The sequence below is a fragment of the Lycium barbarum genome, chromosome 7 (genome assembly GCF_019175385.1).
Source record: "Lycium barbarum isolate Lr01 chromosome 7, ASM1917538v2, whole genome shotgun sequence".
Lineage (NCBI taxonomy): Eukaryota > Viridiplantae > Streptophyta > Magnoliopsida > Solanales > Solanaceae > Lycium > Lycium barbarum.
Window position 1 is genome coordinate 88,296,391 of NC_083343.1, and position 19,189 is coordinate 88,315,579.

Consider the following 19,189-nt stretch of genomic DNA (forward strand, 5'->3'; position numbering starts at 1 on the left):
CACAATAAACAAGTCTAATCATGACCCCACACAACAACCGAGTCTAATCGCGACTCCACACAATTGAATCCTTAGGCCATACTAGAAGCTGAACTTGATCACGTGTTTGAATTAGAATAACACATCTCAAACCATACCACAACACGTCATAGATCAACCATTCGCATAAGAATTTAAGGACGAGTGTCCACCCTCCGTGGGTATTTAAGATAAGAAAGTTCAGATACCAATTGTAATCGACTAGATACCAATTTGAATAAAGTCGCACGAGAGAATGAAAGAATTGGAAGTTTCGTAAACGTCTTATAGCCTCTCGCAGATAGATACGGAGCTCATCATACCGATCCATGAGACTCTACTAGACATGCTCTTGTATTATAAACCGGGTAACCTGGCCTAGATACAAACTTTCACGACTCATTTTAACAAAGTCGCGCGGGCACTTACCTTTCTCACCTCGATAAGCGAACCCTTATCCCAATACTCATAAAATCATAAATAAAGCGGAAGAAGATAGAATAACGTAAAACTCACGATAATAATATAAAAAGATGTGGAAGTAAATGAAATCCAACCCCAGTATCTGGTCTGGTCATACAAAAGCATCTAATTAAATACTACAAGTCGGAGTAATAGTAATACATCAATAGCCTCAAAAATCATGTCTCGGGATGGAAATAAAAATATAATAAAAGAAAGAGTCTTCGGGCAGCGAATGTCCTCGTGCTCACACTAAAAGACTCGGATCAGCAATCCTCGAATATCAGCCACGAGGAGTAGAAGTCGATTCCACCGGTACTCTGCATTCATAAAAGAATGCAACAAGTGCAGGTCAGTACAAATAACAAGTACTAGTAGGTATCATAGGCCGACTAAGACTAGCTAACGTATATAACGACAACAAAGTAAGATAAACACATAAACTAACAAGTACAAGTCAACACAAACCCATATCCATAGTAAAAGTCATCACCTATGTTATAGCATCTAAACTCAACTGTGCCAAGTCTCAGTATAATCATTCCAAACCAGTATATCACAATAGTATCACAACATATCACCAGGAACCAAAAGGTACAATGCAATGCAATTATGTATGTATGATGAATGCAATGCATATGCACCTTTTTACAACATGTCTCAGACGGAATAACTCCACGTCTTGGCCATCATGACCTATGGGGATCCGCAAAGTCCATGTAACACTCTCACGATCCCAGCAAAGACTTCGGGCATCGGACACTCAATCGTTCCCAGTAAGAAATCTTGAGCAACGTACACTCAGTCATTCCCGGCAAGAAACCTCGGGCAACGTACTGTTATACCCCGTATTTTTATACGTCGAGTTATTCACAAAAGAATCGACGCGAGTTAAAGACGGAACCCTTCTCGGACACGGAATAGAAACCCTTAATTTTTAATTTCAAAATTAGAACTAATTGTTTATAAATTTATTTAGTGTAAAAATATTATTATTGGAGATTAAAAATTAATTAATTGTTATTAGATTATTAAGTGGGAATTAGTAATTAATTAAAGTTAATTATGCTAGTGGGCCCCACCCGATTTTTAAATTAAAAAAAAAAAGACAAAAGACACCAATGGATGACACATGGGGGAGGCACGTGTAAGGCCTAGGCAAGCCATATACATATCGATAAAATGACTCATAAGTCATTGTGTTCATTTGAAAAAAAAAATCAATCAAGAACAAAAAAAAAAAAAAAAAAAAAGTGAGGCTCAGCCATGGAAGACTTTTAGCCGAGGGAGAGGTAGAGAAAAAAGAGAATTGGAGGTGTGGAATTATTGTAGCATCCAAGTAATTAACAATATTAAGGAGCCAAGTTTGTTAAGGTATGATTTAATCTTTTTTTTAGCACGTTTTGGAGGTGATTAAACTTGTATAAATTGGTAAATTGTGATGAATGTGAGAAGTTGTAGATTTTGATGTTAAAATGTAAATTTAGCCGTGTAGGGGGCTGATTTAATTAGACATGGTAAAGTAATTTTAAGTTGCATTATAGTTGTTGTTGTTGTCATGGATTATATGGTGAAGGAATGAAAAGAATTAGAAAGTTAAGGTTGAAGTTGTGTTGACATGAACATGTTGTTATCCTTATGGAATTGAAGGAATTGAAAATATGATTATGTCCATATGCTGTTGTTGGTATTTCTGTGTCAACAGGGGAGCAACTGGAAATTCGGGATAGGCGAATATATAGGGGAAGTGCTGCCCGATTTTCATTAAGTCATTAGCTAATAGAAAACCCTAAACGAGAATATATAAGCTGAACGTAGATTCTATAAGAAATGGGCGATAGATTTGTGAATTAGGAAATGTAGTTACTAACGATAACGTTACGCTTATATTAAATAGGCTAAAAGAGCGACGAGGCAAAAGGATTCATGAATAGTCGCTAACAGGTATGTAAAGCTGTCCCTTCTTTCTTTTGGCATGTCTTAGATTTAAGTGATGAATGATATGAGCTTTGGGGTAATCCTATTCATAAGTCTTGAGTGTGATTCGTGATTCTTATTCACTTCTTGATGTTAGAACTCTCAAGTGATTGAGCCTCCCTCTTCAGTTTCCTATACGATGGATAATAGTCGATATATATAAGCTTCTATTCTGTTCCGAAGGGAACACCCATAAGGTGCCAGTTGAGTTGTGTATATGGTTTTACTAATGATTTTAAGGAAATTAGTTTTATACTAAAGGAAACATAAAGTTTGATTTTCAAAACCACTCCGAAGGGAGTGCGAGATTTTACTATTTCATTTCATTTACGATTTATGTTTACATTCCATAGCATCATCTCTTTGTATGGGTATTTGTGGATTAAGTTGTGTTGACATGGTTGTGATATTAAGCCGGAAGCGGCTGCCCGAAGGGGCAACCGTTATTAAGCCGGAAGCGGCTGCCCGAAGGGGCCATCATTATTATGCCGGAAGCGGCTGTCCGAAGGGACTATTGTGTTATTGTGCTACGAGTAGGATATTTTATATTTATATTGTGTATGCTAGAATTTGTGTAAGGGACCACATGACATGGTTCAAAATGCTGTTCCAGGTTACTCCCGGTTTGATTCCTAAACTTGTTTACTGCTGTGTTTTCCTTGTTTATGATTCAGCACTGCTTTACATATTCAGTACATATTCCGTTCTTACCCCCTTTCTTCAGGGGGCTGCGTTTCATGCCCGCAGGTTCAGGGATGCGGTTCGACAATCCAGCCACCTAGGAGGAGTCAGCACTGAGAGTCAGACAGCTCCACTTGCTTCGGAGACTGTTCCTGTTTTGGTATAATTTTGTGTATATATGGCGGGCACGACGGGGCCCTGTCCCGTCACCTATGCACGGTCATACTCTTCTAGTAGTCTGCGAACAGCGTGGGTGTCATGGTTACTGTTTGGCCTTGTCGGCCATTGTTTTGTTGTACAGAAGTATTGGTAGCCTTGTTGGCTTGCCTTGTCATATGTTATGTATATATAAATATGTTTTGGGATGTTTTGAGTTACAGGTCAACTTTGGTATTCTATTTACAGCTTTCAAACTTAGTTAAATAAACCCTATTGAATGCCATGTTTGAGTACAGGTAACATAAGTTGGGTTATCGGGCAGGTTAAGCTCGGTCACTCGTCATGGTCCTAGGTTGGGTCGTGACACATACATTCAGTCTGCTCCGATAAATGACCTCGGATCACAGACTCTCATCTTTCTTTTATGCTCTTCGGAAGAAACCTCGGAGGCTACACTCTCTCACTTATCATCATCAGTACCATAACCGTGCAATATCAATGAACCATGGAAATGAGTATGAATACGATGCAATGTAATATCAACAACAAATTCAATGCCAAACAGTACCACAAAGGGCACACAAGTAATATAAATAATAAGGCTACACAATAAGCCACAATGAAATCACAATCTTATCTCAATATCAATCATCAGGCTACACAATAAGCTACAATGGAATCAGACTTCTCATCTCGATATAAATCACAAGGCTACATAATGGAGTTACCATTCTCCTCTCAATATCAATCAAGTAAAGTATCGCATTATCATAGACATGATATATCACTAATCACCAATATCCGATGTCTCAACATGTCAAAGAACCAATAAGTAAATAGAACAAGATAACTCAACAATGCAACGAGGTCGCTAGCCCCCAAATCACACAACAAGGCCCAACCTAAGGCAATATCCCACCCAACTTCATACCCAAAGGTTTACATGCATTCTCCGACAATATCATCTAAACATACACTTCGCTAATCGAAGTCTCACCATAAGGAAAACCATAACCTACCTGGAGAACCGAACAGCAAAGTCTCCAATAATCAAACCTTAGTCTTTCCCTTCCTTTAAGCCTCGAGATAAGGGAAGTCTAAACATATCCGAATCATGAAATTAGAATCAAGAAGAACATCAATCAAACCTTACTTCTATTCAAGTCCCAAATCCTAACCCATGGAATGGGGTTTATGAACTAAAAAGGAGAAATTAGGGATTCTAAGCTTGAACAAGAAACTCATTCTCTAGGTGTTCAATTTCCATCAATTCGAAGCTATTAACTCATGAAATACTGAAATTGGGATTTGTCACGACCCAACCCCGTAGGCCGTGACTGGTGCCCGACCTAGACACCCGTATACATACCTATCAGATATAGTTAAGCTGAAATACGAACAACATGAAAACTTACAAAAAAACTCCAATGGTTCATAACGTCGTCATATGTATATATCAAGATCAACTGTCTCCTGAGGAGTCACAACTAATCATATCATGAAAGGATACGCAAGCCGACAAGGCTTCCATTATAAATCAATATCATACGCAAGCCGAAAAGGTGCCACAACATATCAATATCCATAGCACATCGTATAGACACAGGTGAACAAACCTATACACAACCCACACATATGTCTACATACCTCTAAGAGTACGAATGGCGAAATAAGTTGGGACAGGGCCCCGCCGTACCCCTGGATAAACATACATATATATATCATAAGATTTGTACCAAAATTCTAAACTTCGGAACAACGGAGCTCTCCAAGACAGCTGAATAGAAGTCCTATGCTAAAGGGTCACCAAACCGACTATCTGTACCTGCGGGCATGAAACGCAGCCTCCCCGAAGAAAGGGGGTCAGTACGGAATATGTACTGAGTATATAAAGCAGTACTGAATCATAGAACAAGGAAAAGTGTAACAGTAAGCAAGTTTAGAGAGCAACCCGGGAGTAACCTGGAACAGCATTTTGAACCATGTCATATGGTCCCTTACACAAATTCTAACACACACAATATAAATATAGAATATCCTACTCGTAGCCGCTTCCGGCTAAGAACACAATAGTCCCTTCGGACGACCGCTTCCGGCATAATAACACAATAGTCCCTTCGGACGGCCGCTTCCGGCATAATAATGATGGCCCCTTCGGGCAGCCGCTTCCGGCTTAATAATGATGGCCCCTTCGGGCAGCCGCTTCCGGCTTAATATCAGAACCATGTCAACACAACTTAATCCACAAATACCCATACAAAGAGATGATGCTATCGAATGTAAACATAAATCGTAAATGAAATGAAATAGTAAAATCTCGCACCCCCTTCGGAGTGGTTTTGAAAATCAAACTTTATGTTTCCTTTAGTATAAAACTAATTTCCTCGAAATCATTAGTAAAACCATATACACAACTCAACTGGCACCTTATGGGTGTTCCCTTCGGAACAGAATAGGAGCTTATATATATCGACTATTATCCATCGTATAGGAAACTAAAAAGGGGAGCTCAATCACTTAAGAGTTCTAACATCAAGAAGTGAATAAGAATCATGAATCACACTCAAGACTTATGAATAGGATTACCCCAAAGTTCATATCATTCATCACTTAAATCTAAGACATGCCAAAAGAAAGAAGGGATAGCTTTACATACCTGCTGAAGGTTATTCGTAATCTCGTTCGCTTCGTCGCCCCTTTAGCCTATTTAATATAAATGTAACGCTATCGTTAGTGACTATACTTTCTAGTTCGTAAACTATAGCCCATCGCTTATAGAACTCATTCTTTAACTTATACTTTCTCGATTAGGGTTTTTTTTTCCATTAGTTAAGGGCTTAACAAAAATCGGGCAGCATTTCCCCTATATATTCGCCTAACCCGAATTTCCAATTATTCTCCTGTTAACACAGAAATACCAACAACAGAGATATACATATAAAAGTCTCACAATTTATCCCATAACAATTCTAACAACCTAACAACCTTTCTGAATCCATTTCAACCCACAATTCCCTATAACATCGATTCATGCATTTTCTAAATTCCAATTTCGTCCAATCCAATTTTAATAATTTCATTACAATACTATTAACACAATTACACCATAAAATAAGAAAATCTTACCACAATTTTCTCGGAGGAATTTCTATGCTTGATTGCTCCAATTTTTACAATTTCTTCTTCTCCAACTTAATATCCAATGTTGCTATCACCACCTTGAACTTGCAATTCACTTGAAACTTGATAAAAATAATCAACAATCAATTTTTCCTTCAACACCATGGCTGGCCGTGAGCAGCCATGGTGATGTTTTGATTTTTTTCCTTAAGCAAAATTTTTTTGAAAATGAAATCAATGTTGATTTCTCCATTAGCCACCAACATATATGTGGTTTCCCACATGATGACACGTGCAACCCTCTAATGACTCACCAAAATGATTTCATGAGTTGTTATCTTTTTTTTTTTTTAATTTTTCGGGTGGGGCCCACTTTCAATAATTAAATTAATAAATTTTAATTAATCATTAATCCTTACTTAATAATTTAATCATAATTAATTATTTCCTAATCCCCAATAATATTTCTACACCAAATAAAATTTATAAATAATTTATGTACTAATTAAAATTGAAAATTAAAAGTTTCTATTTCTTGTCCGAAAGTAATTCCGCCTTTAACTTGAGTCGATTTGTTCGCAGATAATTCGACGTATAAATATACGGGGTATAACATCCTTCCCCCCTTTATAACATTCGTCCTCGAATGTTAAACTGGTCTTGAATTCCCAATACTTTCTCAAGTGTTCTCTTATTTAATTATGCCCTTCACCTATCTCTTCCATTGGTCGATTCGCTATGATTCACTATAAAGCATTCCATGCCTCTACATAGCCATTCACATAATATTTCCTCCTTTTGTTGCTTCTCAAGGTAATTGTTTTACGTCGTTGTCTTTGCTCTTTTCTTTATTTCGCAGTTGGTTGTCAGTTGTATTGCGAGTTCTTCCGCTGAAATCTTACTCTCTCTCTCTCTCTTGTGCGCTTAGTCTTAACTCGACTCCTCCTTCTCCTATAGTTACTCCCTTAAGATATCGTTTCCTTTATCTGACCTCTCAATCTTTTAAATAACATTTTCATAACGCGCACACGTCCTCCATCGATTCATTAGACTTTAATATCCCTGGAGTATTGCATTCCTCTGGTAACCTGTAGACCTTTCGTAGGTTCCACGAGTAAAACGAAATTTCCCAGAGGGTAACATTTTTGTACTTCAATATCCTTGCTTTATTCCGCTGTTACAGTCCGTATTCGTGTATTCTCAGTGTCGTGTGTCACTTTCTGACTTTCTTTTAAAGGTCATTTGCTTTTAGCTCTTAATCTCGATCTTTTAGAGTTGGCTACCAAGTAGCGCTAGAGTTTCCTCATTTTATAACTTCACTGTCATCCAGTAACCAGTAACCCGCTTGTTCTGATTGTCTCGGTTAAATCAGTTCGTAATTTCCTTTACCCTAACTGGCAATACTTTAGGCGTATTATCTCGTGTCGTTACTCTATTTTTGACTCAATTCTTCTATTGCCCCTTTACTCAATTTTCTCTTAGTTCTCCTATCACTCATCCTATTGCAATCTTTACACGAGTATGTGTAGGTGCTCAAATCAGCCTGGAAAATACCTTAGCGTCGCCACGCTAGTCTTTATGCAGACCCTATATTCTTCTCTTATATTCTTCAATTGATATCAAGGCTCAACTATGGCTTTTGCCTTCAATACTAATTATACCTCTGTAGTTTTGCCTCAAACCATCTTATACCATTCTTTGATGTATCCACAATATCACAATCACATTGTTATTACTGAATTCTTACTCTTCTTATCAAGTACTCACTTGGTCTCATCCTAGCATTTCACCAACAACATATGAAGTACATGATCCTAGACAGCCCACAAGTTTAAGTTTTCCTTCCACAAATTCCATCTCCAATTAGTTGATCAAGAACTGATAAAATGTTACTATGAAGCATTCTCCAACCACCAGCAGAAGAAAACTAGAATCCGACAATCACCACAGGACTTCTAGTGCTTGATTCACATAGTTCACCTCCAGGTTTATTCTTGAGTCGTGAACGAATTATTTAGTTCATAAACTGCTTGTTGTATGCTTTGTACTCTTCCAATAAGGTGAAACTTAATTACCGGACGTTTTGCCCTTCAACATAAGCTTTTTCTATGGCAAAAAAAATGTGGCTGGAAAGTATTCTGGTCCATTCAAATGGATCCCAAACTTTGCTGCTCATATATGCTTTTTCGAAATAAAATTTCCCAAGTAAGAATGGTGCCCTTACGGATGACATGGAGGGTATCTCTTAAAGCTTTAGTCCAACATATAAATTTACCCTATCGGTATCAACTTCCAAGACATATTATGGACCTATATCTCATTCTCTTCTTTTTCCTAATTCTGGGAAAATTTGGGCAGCGTTTCCTCTGTACTTCTTACTATCCCAAAACCTGCACGCAGGAAATACCAATAATGCCTCACAGGGCTAACATATATACGTATATATCATATCGTATCATAGCCACACAGGGCTCCCAACTTCACGTAAAAGGTATAAAGGTGTCGGAACTTACCTCACATTTCGCACCTCGAGACGTACCTGATCCTTTAACGATCTGTTCTGTTATACTTTCCTATCCACCTTCTCTTTCATCCTCCAACTTTATATTTCAATCATATTTCAATATTCTTACCTTATCCGACATGCCTCTTTCGAACCATTGCTTACCTGTATATTGTGTAGCTTCCAATATCATCAGTTGCTTTCTTCTGTCGATGTCGTTCTTCAGCTGAAATCAAAGGTTAGTATAGGGAATTTCATTTCCTATAGCTGGGCTCTATTGCACGATCTTAGATATGAAAGAAAGGTAACATCCTAAATGTCCTGTAGCTTCCGGTTTATAGATGTGGTGCACAACACACCGATAAACAAGACTCTACTAGACACGGTCTGTAGACACTCAGAGAACGAACTGCTCTGATACCACTTTTGTCATGACCCAACCCCGTAGGCCGTGACTGGTGCCCGACCTGGACACCCGTATACATACCTATCAGATATAGTCAAGCTGAAATACGAACAATATGAAAACTTACAAAAGAACTCTAATGGTTCATAACGTCGTCATATATATACATATATATATATATATATATATCAAGATCAACTGTCTCCTGAGGAGTCACAACTAATCATATCATGAAAGGATATGCAAGCCGACAAGGCTGCCATTATATATCAATATCATACGCAAGCCGACAAGGCTGCCACAACATATCAATATCCATAGCACATCGTATAGACACAGCTGAACAAACCTATACACAACCCACACATATGTCTACAGACCTCTAAGAGTATGAATGGTGAAATATGACGGGACAGGGCCTCGCTGTACCCCTGGATAAACATACATATATATATCATAAGATCTGTACGAAAAGTCTAAACTCCGGAACAACGGAGCTCTCCAAGACAGCTGAATAGAAGTCCTATGCTGAAGGGTCACCAAATCGACTATCTGTACCTGCGGCCTTGAAACACAGCCCCCCCGAAGAAAGGGGGTCAGTACGGAATATGTACTGAGTATATAAAGCAGTACGAATCATAGAACAAGGAAAAGTGTAACAGTAAGCAAGTTTAGAGAGCAACCCGGGAGTAACCTGGAACAGCATTTTGAACCATGTCATATGGTCCCTTACACAAATTCTAACACACACAATATAAATATAGAATATCCTACTCGTAGCCGCTTCCGGCTAATAACACAATAGTCCCTTCGGACGGCCGCTTCCGGCATAATAACACAATAGTCCCTTCGGACGGCCGCTTCCGGCATAATAATGATGGCCCCTTCGGGCAGCCGCTTCCGGCTTAATCATGATGGCTCCTTCGGGCAGCCGCTTCCGGCTTAATAATGATGGCCCCTTCGGGCAGCCGCTTCCGGCTTAATAATGATGGCCCCTTCAGGCAGCCGCTTTCGGCTTAATATCACAACCATGTCAACACAACCTAATCCACAAATACCCATACAAAGAGATGATGCTATGGAATGTAAACATAAATCGTAAATGAAATGAAATAGTAAAATCTCTCACCCCCTTCGGAGTGGTTTTGAAAATCAAACTTTATGTTTCCTTTAGTATAAAACTAATTTTCTCGAAATCATTAGTAAACCATATACACAACTCAACTGGCACCTTATGGGTGTTCCCTTCAGAACAGAATAGGAGCTTATATATATCGACTATTATCCATCGTATAGGAAACTAAAGAGGGGAGCTCAATCACTTAAGAGTTCTAACATCAAGAAGTGAATAAGAATCATGAATCACACTCAAGACTTATGAATAGGATTACCCCAAAGTTCATATCATTCATCACTTAAATCTAAGACATGCCAAAAAAAAGAAGGGATAGCTTTACATACCTGCTGAAGGTTATTCGTAATCTCGTTCGCTTCGTCGCCCCTTTAGCCTATTTAATATAAATGTAATGCTATCGTTAGTGACTATACTTTCTAGTTCGTAAACTATAGCCCATCGCTTATAGAACTCATTCTTTAACTTATACTTTCTCGATTAGGGTTTTTTTTCCATTAGTTAAGGGCTTAACAAAAATCGGGCAGCATTTCCCCTATATATTCGCCTAACCCGAATTTCCAATTATTCTCCTGTTAACACAGAAATACCAACAACAGAGATATACATATAAAAGTCTCACAATTTATCCCATAACAATTCTAACAACCTAACAACCTTTCTGAATCCATTTCAACCCACAATTCCCTATAACATCGATTTCATGCATTTTCTAAATTCCAATTTCGTCCAATCCAATTTTAATAATTTCATTACAATACTATTAACACAATTACACCATAAAATAAGAAAATCTTACCACAATTTTCTCGGAGGAATTTCTATGCTTGATTGCTCCAATTTTTACAATTTCTTCTTCTCCAACTTAATATCCAATGTTGCTATCACCACCTTGAACTTGCAATTCACTTGAAACTTGATAAAAATAATCAACAATCAATTTTTCCTTCAACACCATGGCTGGCCGTGAGCAGCCATGGTGATTTTTTGATTTTTTTCCTTAAGCAAAATTTTTTTGAAAATGAAATCAATGTTGATTTCTCCATTAGCCACCAACATATATGTGGTTTCCCACATGATGACACGTGCAACCCTCTAATGACTCACCAAAATGATTTCATGAGTTGTTATCTTTTCTTTTTTTTAATTTTTCGGGTGGGACCCACTTTCAATAATTAAATTAATAAATTTTAATTAATCATTAATCCTTACTTAATAATTTAATCATAATTAATTATTTCCTAATCCCCAATAATATTTCTACACCAAATAAAATTTATAAATAATTTATGTACTAATTAAAATTGAAAATTAAAAGTTTCTATTTCTTGTCCGAAAGTAATTCCGCCTTTAACTTGAGTCGATTTGTTCGCAGATAATTCGACGTATAAATATACGGGGTATAACAGGATTCTAGGTGAAACCCCCAATTTTGGGTATAAACCCTAACTTTCCAATTCACGAATTTATCACTAATAATGTAAGATTCATGATTAACAACTTTAGATATATCAAATTCTATAATAACCCAACCAATTTGAATCAACATAAACAACTTAGAGGGTCTAAACCATTTTTATGAACTTTCATCAAAACCCAAATTGATTCGACTTTATTCTTCTAGCCTTAGATTATGGATTAATAGAAGTAAATGGAGGATTCTAAAACTAAGGAAGTTACCTTTGTGAAGAAATAGCCAAAACCCTCTAAAAATCTCCTCCCAAGCCTTAAGATATGAATATGAAATAATGACAATAGGTTGGTGTTTTAATCACTTATAAGTCACAGATTGAGTCAGCACCGCTTCTGCTGCATGGCGGTCCCGCTATGGCGGTTTCTCAGACCACTATGGCGGTCTACCCAGATTCTCACTACGTCGCTTTTACGGCCATGGAACCTTAACGGCGATGTCGCTATAGTGGTAATGGTGTCACCATAGCGGACACCAGACACCAGAATCTTAAGCTCAAGTTCAGAATCTCAACCCAAAGTCCCGAATATCATCCGAGGCCATCTGCTCACATGCTATATATGCAGACATATATAAAAATTTGCTACGAATGCACTCATGGCCTCGAAATTCCCAATGGAGGTCTTGTTGACCGAATCAACCCCCGATACCTCAAATCTAACTTCCCAACCCAAGTCTCAAAATGCACCCGAGTGTATTGGGAACCAAACCGAATCTACGCACAGGTTTTAAAAGACCATCCGGACCTCTCGGAATCGACAGATTCCCAAAAAAGGTCAGTTTTCCCAAAAGTCAACATTGAGTCAATTCTTTTTCGCTTTAAACCCAAATTTCCCAAAAACTTACCCAAATCATATTAAAATACCTCGAAAAGCGTGTTGACAGTCCCCTCGGGTCAAATGTGAGCTAAACAAGCTTGAGGAAAGGTCAAAAGTATCGAAAAGACTATAACGACCAAACGGGTTGTTACACTTAGTTCAAAAATAAAGTGAGTTGAACACTTATGCGGATGTTTAAACCCAAAACCCCCTTTTCTAAGGGGATTTTTTGCCACATTATTTTTTTGTGTTTATGATAAAAAAATGAATGGCATTTTTGCGGAAAGTTAAACATATTAGAAAATAAATACATTAACCACACATTGAAGCTCATAGGTCAGCCATATTCTACGGATATTTAATACTAAGATGCGAAAAACCTTCCCTAGGGGATCACCAGAATCCTTACCTCAAACTTTGGTACCAAATGATTTCTCTCTTTCTTGAAAAATCCTTTTACCCGATTTTCTTAATTTCCCTTAATAAATTAGGTGGCGGCTCTAAAAAATTAAAATCCAATTTAGAGCACCAACAACCTCATAGTAGCTTTTATGCACCCACATAAGAGTGAACCGTAACACACATTCTGAGTTTACTTGAGGGTTTACCCAAGCCAGCGCTTTCCAGGCTAAACCAGATGGGTCACAGACCAGGGCTAGAGGTCAGACTCTTGAGCAATTCTAGAATCTATGGATGCAGCCTACTTCCACTGTGGCTCCCCATATTGATGAGATACCAGCACCTGATTTCTTTCCTTACCCAGTTTCTTAACCAGCTATGACCCGAGAGGAGCAGAAAATGTTTGATCACTTCACCCGGAGGAAGCCTCCCTGTTTCTATGGTACTCGCAAGGAGGATGCATATGAGTACATCGTCAGTTTTCATGAAAGGCTCCATAAGTTAGGAGTAGTGGAGTCCCATAAAGTATACTATGTTTCTTTCTAGTTGATTAGGGATGCTAAGCAGTGATGGAGGTCTTACGTTGAGTGCCGACCAGCTGGGTCGCCTCCTTTGACTTGGACTCAGTTCTATCAGGTGTTTTTAGAGAAGTATTCTCCCCGAAGTTTGAAAGACAAAAGGAGGGATGAGTTCACCGACCTAGAGAAGAGAGGGTTATCGGTTACAGAGTACGAGTCTTATTTACCGCTCTAGCTTGTTATGCTGTGTTGCTACTCCCCACTGAGGTAAAGAGAGTGAGGAGGTTCATGAAGGTATTTTCCCTTCTGCGTTGATTTGCGACGTTACAGGTGGTAGTTTTTAGGGCTTTGTTTCAGACAGTAATGGATTCACGCCAAGGATGTTGAGTCAGTGAGGTTTCAGTTTTATGATAGGGGTGACGATAAGAGAGCTTACAGATCTGGCAGTTTCAATGGTTTCTCCTCTAGGAGCGGGGGACACTATGATAGAGGTCCTCATCACTATTTCAGTTGACCCATTTACTAAGCACTTCAGACTTCAGCAGGTGGTTCCTCGGGGCACAGTGAGTACCATTCAGGGTAGACATCTCAAAGTTCTTATTCCCAACATTCGGGCTGAGGGGGGCATTCTTGGTCTCAGTATCAGTTCATCAGCCCACGACGGTCAGGACTTGCTATGAGTGTGGGGATCCAAGGCATTTCACTAGGAAGTGTCCCAGACTTAGACAGGGTGGATCCCAGCAGAGCTCTCAGTTACAGGCACCTAGGCCTCCAGCACAGCCAGCTAGAGTGGGTAGATATTCTGGCAGAGGGGGTTCACAGTCTGGCAGAGGTGGTCATTAGTCGGGTAGAGGTGGTAGGGCTCATTCAAACCATGGTGGTTGTGGGGGTACTCAGTCCGAGAGCAGATGAGGTCATTTCTATGATTTCCCTGGCAGACCAGAGGCTGAGGCTTCTAACACAGTTATTATAGGTACTATTTCAGCCTGTCGTCAGCCATCTGTGACATTGTTTAAACCGGGCTCTACTTGTTCTTATGTGTTACTTACTTTGCATTGGGTCAAGATATATTATGTGAGTCGCTTGGTTTTTCTATTAATTTTTCTACTCCTGTTGGGGATTCTGTAGTAGTGGATCGAGTGAATCGGTCTTGCATTGTTACTTTGATGGGATACGACACTTGGGTGGATTTAAAATTTCTAGACATGGTGGATTGGTTGTCCCCTTATGATGCTATCTTGGACTGTCATGCCAAGAAAGTCACGTTAGCTATGTCGAGAATCCCTAGGTTATAATGGAGGGGAGCTACTAGTTATGCGCCGAAGAAGGTTATATCCTATCTTATGGCCAGACGGATAGTTGAGAGGGGTGTTTGGCTTACTTAGCTTATGTTCGGGATACTAGTGTAGACACTCCTCCCCTTGAGTCAGTGCCAGTAGTAAGGGAGTCCCTTCAGGTGTTTTCAACAGATTTACCAAGTGTTTCGCCTAATCGCGATATTAATTTCTACATTGACTTGGAGCCGAGCACTAAGCCCATTTCTATTCCGCCATATCGTATGGCGCCCGCAGAGTTAAAGAAATTGGAGTAATTGTAAGATATGTTTAGCAAGGGATTCATCAGGCGTAGTGTCTCACCATGGGGTGCTCCGATATTATTTGTGAAGAAGAAGGATGGGAGCATGCGTATGTGTATCGATTACCGGCAGTTGATCAAGGTTACCATTAAGAACAAGTACCCCACTCCTCATATTGATGACTTGTTTGATCAGCTTCAGGTGCTTCAGTCTTTTCTAAAAATAATTTGAGGCCCGACTATCAAAAATTGAATATTAGGGTGGAAGATATCCCTAAGACAGCTTTCAGGACTCGTTATGGTCATTATGAGTTTTTGGTTATGTCCTTTGGGCTGACCAATGCCCCAGCAGCCTTTATGGATTTAATGAATGGTGTTTTCATCCCGGAGTAGAGAGGAGCATGAATAACATTTGCGGATTGTGCTTCGGAATTTGAAGGAGAAGCAATTATACGCCAAGTTTTTGAAGAGTGAGTTCTGGCTTAGTTTGGTGGCTGTTTTGGGACACGTGGTGTCCGAGGATGGTATCATGGTGGATCCTAATAAGATCGAGGCGGTTCGTGATTGGGTTAGACCTACTTTGGTCACCGTGATTCAGATTTTCATTGGCCTTGCTAGTTATTATCGCTGTTTTGTGGAGGGATTCTTATCTATTGCATCTCCTTTGACTAGACTAACTCAGAAGAACATGGTGTTCCAATGGTCAGATGAGTTTGAGGCGAGGTTTACTATATACTGTGATGCTTCTCAAATCAGAATTGGGTGTGTGTTGACGAAAAAAGAAAAGGTCATAGCCTATGCTTCGAGGCAGTTAAAGGTGCACGAGAAGAACTATCCCACTCATGACTTGGAGTTGGCGGTGATGGTTTTTGCTATGAAGATTTGGAGATATTATCTATATGGTGTGCATTGTGAGGTGTTTATCGACCACCAGAGTCTTCAGCGTATATTCAATCAGAAGGATCTCAACTTGAGGCAGCGGAGGTGGTTGGAGTTTCTTAAGGACTATGATATGACCATTCTTTATCATCCGGGCAAGGCCAATATAGTGGCGGATGCCCTGAGTCGGAAGTCAGTTAGCTTGGTTACAGGTTAGTGAGCGTCTGTTCGCTATGGACGTTCTGTCTTTTGCAAATAGCATGGTAAGACTTGATATTTTGAAACTTGGAAAGGTTCGGGCTTTTATGAAGGCACGATCTTCTTTATTGAAGCAGATGAGGGCCCAACAGTTCGATGATACGAAGCTGTGTAAGATTCAGGACAAGGTGTTTCAAGGAAAGGCCAAGGAGGCGATTCTAGATGATAAGGGTGTTTTGAGGATCAATGGTCTCGTATGTGTTCCCCAAGTGGTGGATTTGACTAGATTGATCATGGATGAGGCCCATAGTTCGAGGTACTCTATTCATCCGGGGGCTACAAAGATGCATCGAGATTTGAAACAGCATTATTGGTGGTGTAGTATGAAGAGGGACATAGCAGGGTTTGTGTCTCGGTGTTTGAATTGCCAGTCAGTGAAGTACGAGCACTAAAAGCCCGGTGGGATTACTCAGAGAATGCCCTTTCCAGAGTGGAAATGGGAACAGATTGCTATGGACTTTGTGGTAGGGCTACTACAGACTTTAGGAAAGCTTGATGCCATTTGGATCCACCGTTTGACCAAATCTGCTCACTTCATACTTGTTCAGACGACTTACAACTCTGAGAAGTTGGCCAAGATCTACATCAGGAAGGTAGTTCGTCGCATGGGGTGACCATTTCTATCATTTTTTTATCGAGGGACTCAATTCACATCTCACTTTTTGCTATAAACAAAGAGCTGGGTACCCGAGTTGAGCTCAGTACAACATTTCACCCTCAGACCAATGCCCAGTCTGAGCGCGCGATTCAGGTCCTTGAGGACATTTACAGGCTTATGTGATTGACTTTGGTGTCCATTAGTATTAGTTCCTACCTTTGACAGAGTTTTCTTGCAACAACAGTTACCATCGAGTATTGAAATGGCCCCATTTTGAGGCATTGTGTGGTAAGAGGTGTCGTTCACCTGTTGGATTGTTTAATGCATTTGAGCATATGTCTTGGGGTACGAATTTGCTACGAGATTCCTTGGATAAGGTAAAATTGATTCAGGAAAGGCTCCTCACTGCTCAGAGTAGAGAGAAAAGTTATGCGGACCGAAAGGTTCGTGATTTGGAATTCATGCTTGGTGAGCGAGTTCTGTTGAAGGTTTCACCCATGAAGGGTGTGATGAGATTTAGGAAGAAGGGAAAGTTGAGTACGAAGTACATTGGGTCGTTTGAGATTGTTCAGCATATTGGTGAGATAACCTATGAGTTGGCTTTGCCACCCGGTCTATCAGGTGTTCATCCCGAATTTCATGTTTCGATGCTCAAGAAGTACTATTTAAATGGTTCTCATGTGATTCAATGGGATTCGGTGTTGCTTGATCAGAACTTGACTTTTGAGAAAGAGCTGGTTGTCATTTTAGACAGGATAATTTTGAAGTTGAGGTCCAAAGAGATAGCTTCGGTGAAGGTTCAACGGAAACATCATCCGGTCGAGGAGACCACTAGGGTGACCGAGTCAGATATATAGAGTAGATATCCGCAGCTTTTTGCCAATTCAGGTACTTTCTTTCTCTTTGATGATATAACGGCCCGTTAGGTTGTTTTATTAATTTTACTTATTTCTTTCCTAAAAGACCCTTCCCTTAGCCTTAATTTAGTGTTTTTTGATGTGCAGGGATGAGTGGCACGGTTATCGAGGCAATAGGACTAGAATCAGAGTGAGAAATCTAAACATTGACCAATAGTTGACTTTTGGGTAAATGTGTCTAAAATCATATTCTAATAGTTCCGTTAGGTCAGGAACGTGATTTTTGACTTGGTAGGATAGTTGGTTCAGGTCCCAAGGCATTCAGGTATGATTTGGGACTGTGGTTGGAAATTTAAGTTTTGGTGTTTTGGAGTTGACCATAGTTAACCCCGGGTCAAGACAAACTCTTTTGGGAAATCTGAGTGTGCGAGTGAGTTCGTATTGTGTTTTATGATTGAAATGCATGTTTGGTTTGTGTCCGGAAGGTTTCGGGTGTCAAAACCAAGTTCGAGGAACAACGGAAAAATCTGGTGTTTAGCTGCTGGGTTTCCTTCTTTGCGATTGCGAAGAATGTGGTTGCGATGCATGCCTTTGTGGGACAGGCCATCGCGATCGCGTAGGAGTCTCTCCCCATTGCGAGGTGACGCGTATTTAGAATGGGTTAGTCGCGGTTCATCGCGGTCACGTGACTGGTCCCGCGATCGCGATGAATCCAGCTGGTCCGGGTCGCGGATGGGCATAGCGATTGCGATGAAGAACGCCTGATCAATGAAATAAAATCCCCAACTTCGAAAACTTTTTCCTATTCCCAAATTGCAAGTTCTAGAGTTCGGATAGAGTGATTTCTAGTGGGATTGTGGGTAAGAATCTAATATTTATCTTGTTATCATCTCTTAGTTCCTAACATTAATTAGTATTTAAATCGTGATTTGAGGTGGAAAAATTGGGGGTTTTAGCCCTAGGTTGAGATTGAGGAATTCTTGATAAATGGGATCTATGAGTAGTTTTGCATGATTTTCTGGAATCAGGCTATTTGGGCTTTGGGTAAACTATTTTTAAACTAAATTTCTAGTTTAGCCCTTGGGGCTCAGGTTTGGTTATTTTGGGTTTATTTTGGATTCCGGGTTCAACCATAGTAATATGGGTTCAAAACCCCGAGGGTCAAAACGGTATTTTACCAAGAATTCAAGATTAATAATTTCAAATTAAGATTCTATGCGGTCACACAATTCTAACAACACCCATATTACTATGGTTTAGCCCGGAACCCAAAACAACCAAACCCGAGCCCCAAGGGCAAAACTAAAAATTTAGTTCAAAAATAGTTTACACATCGCCTAAATAGCCTAATCTCATAA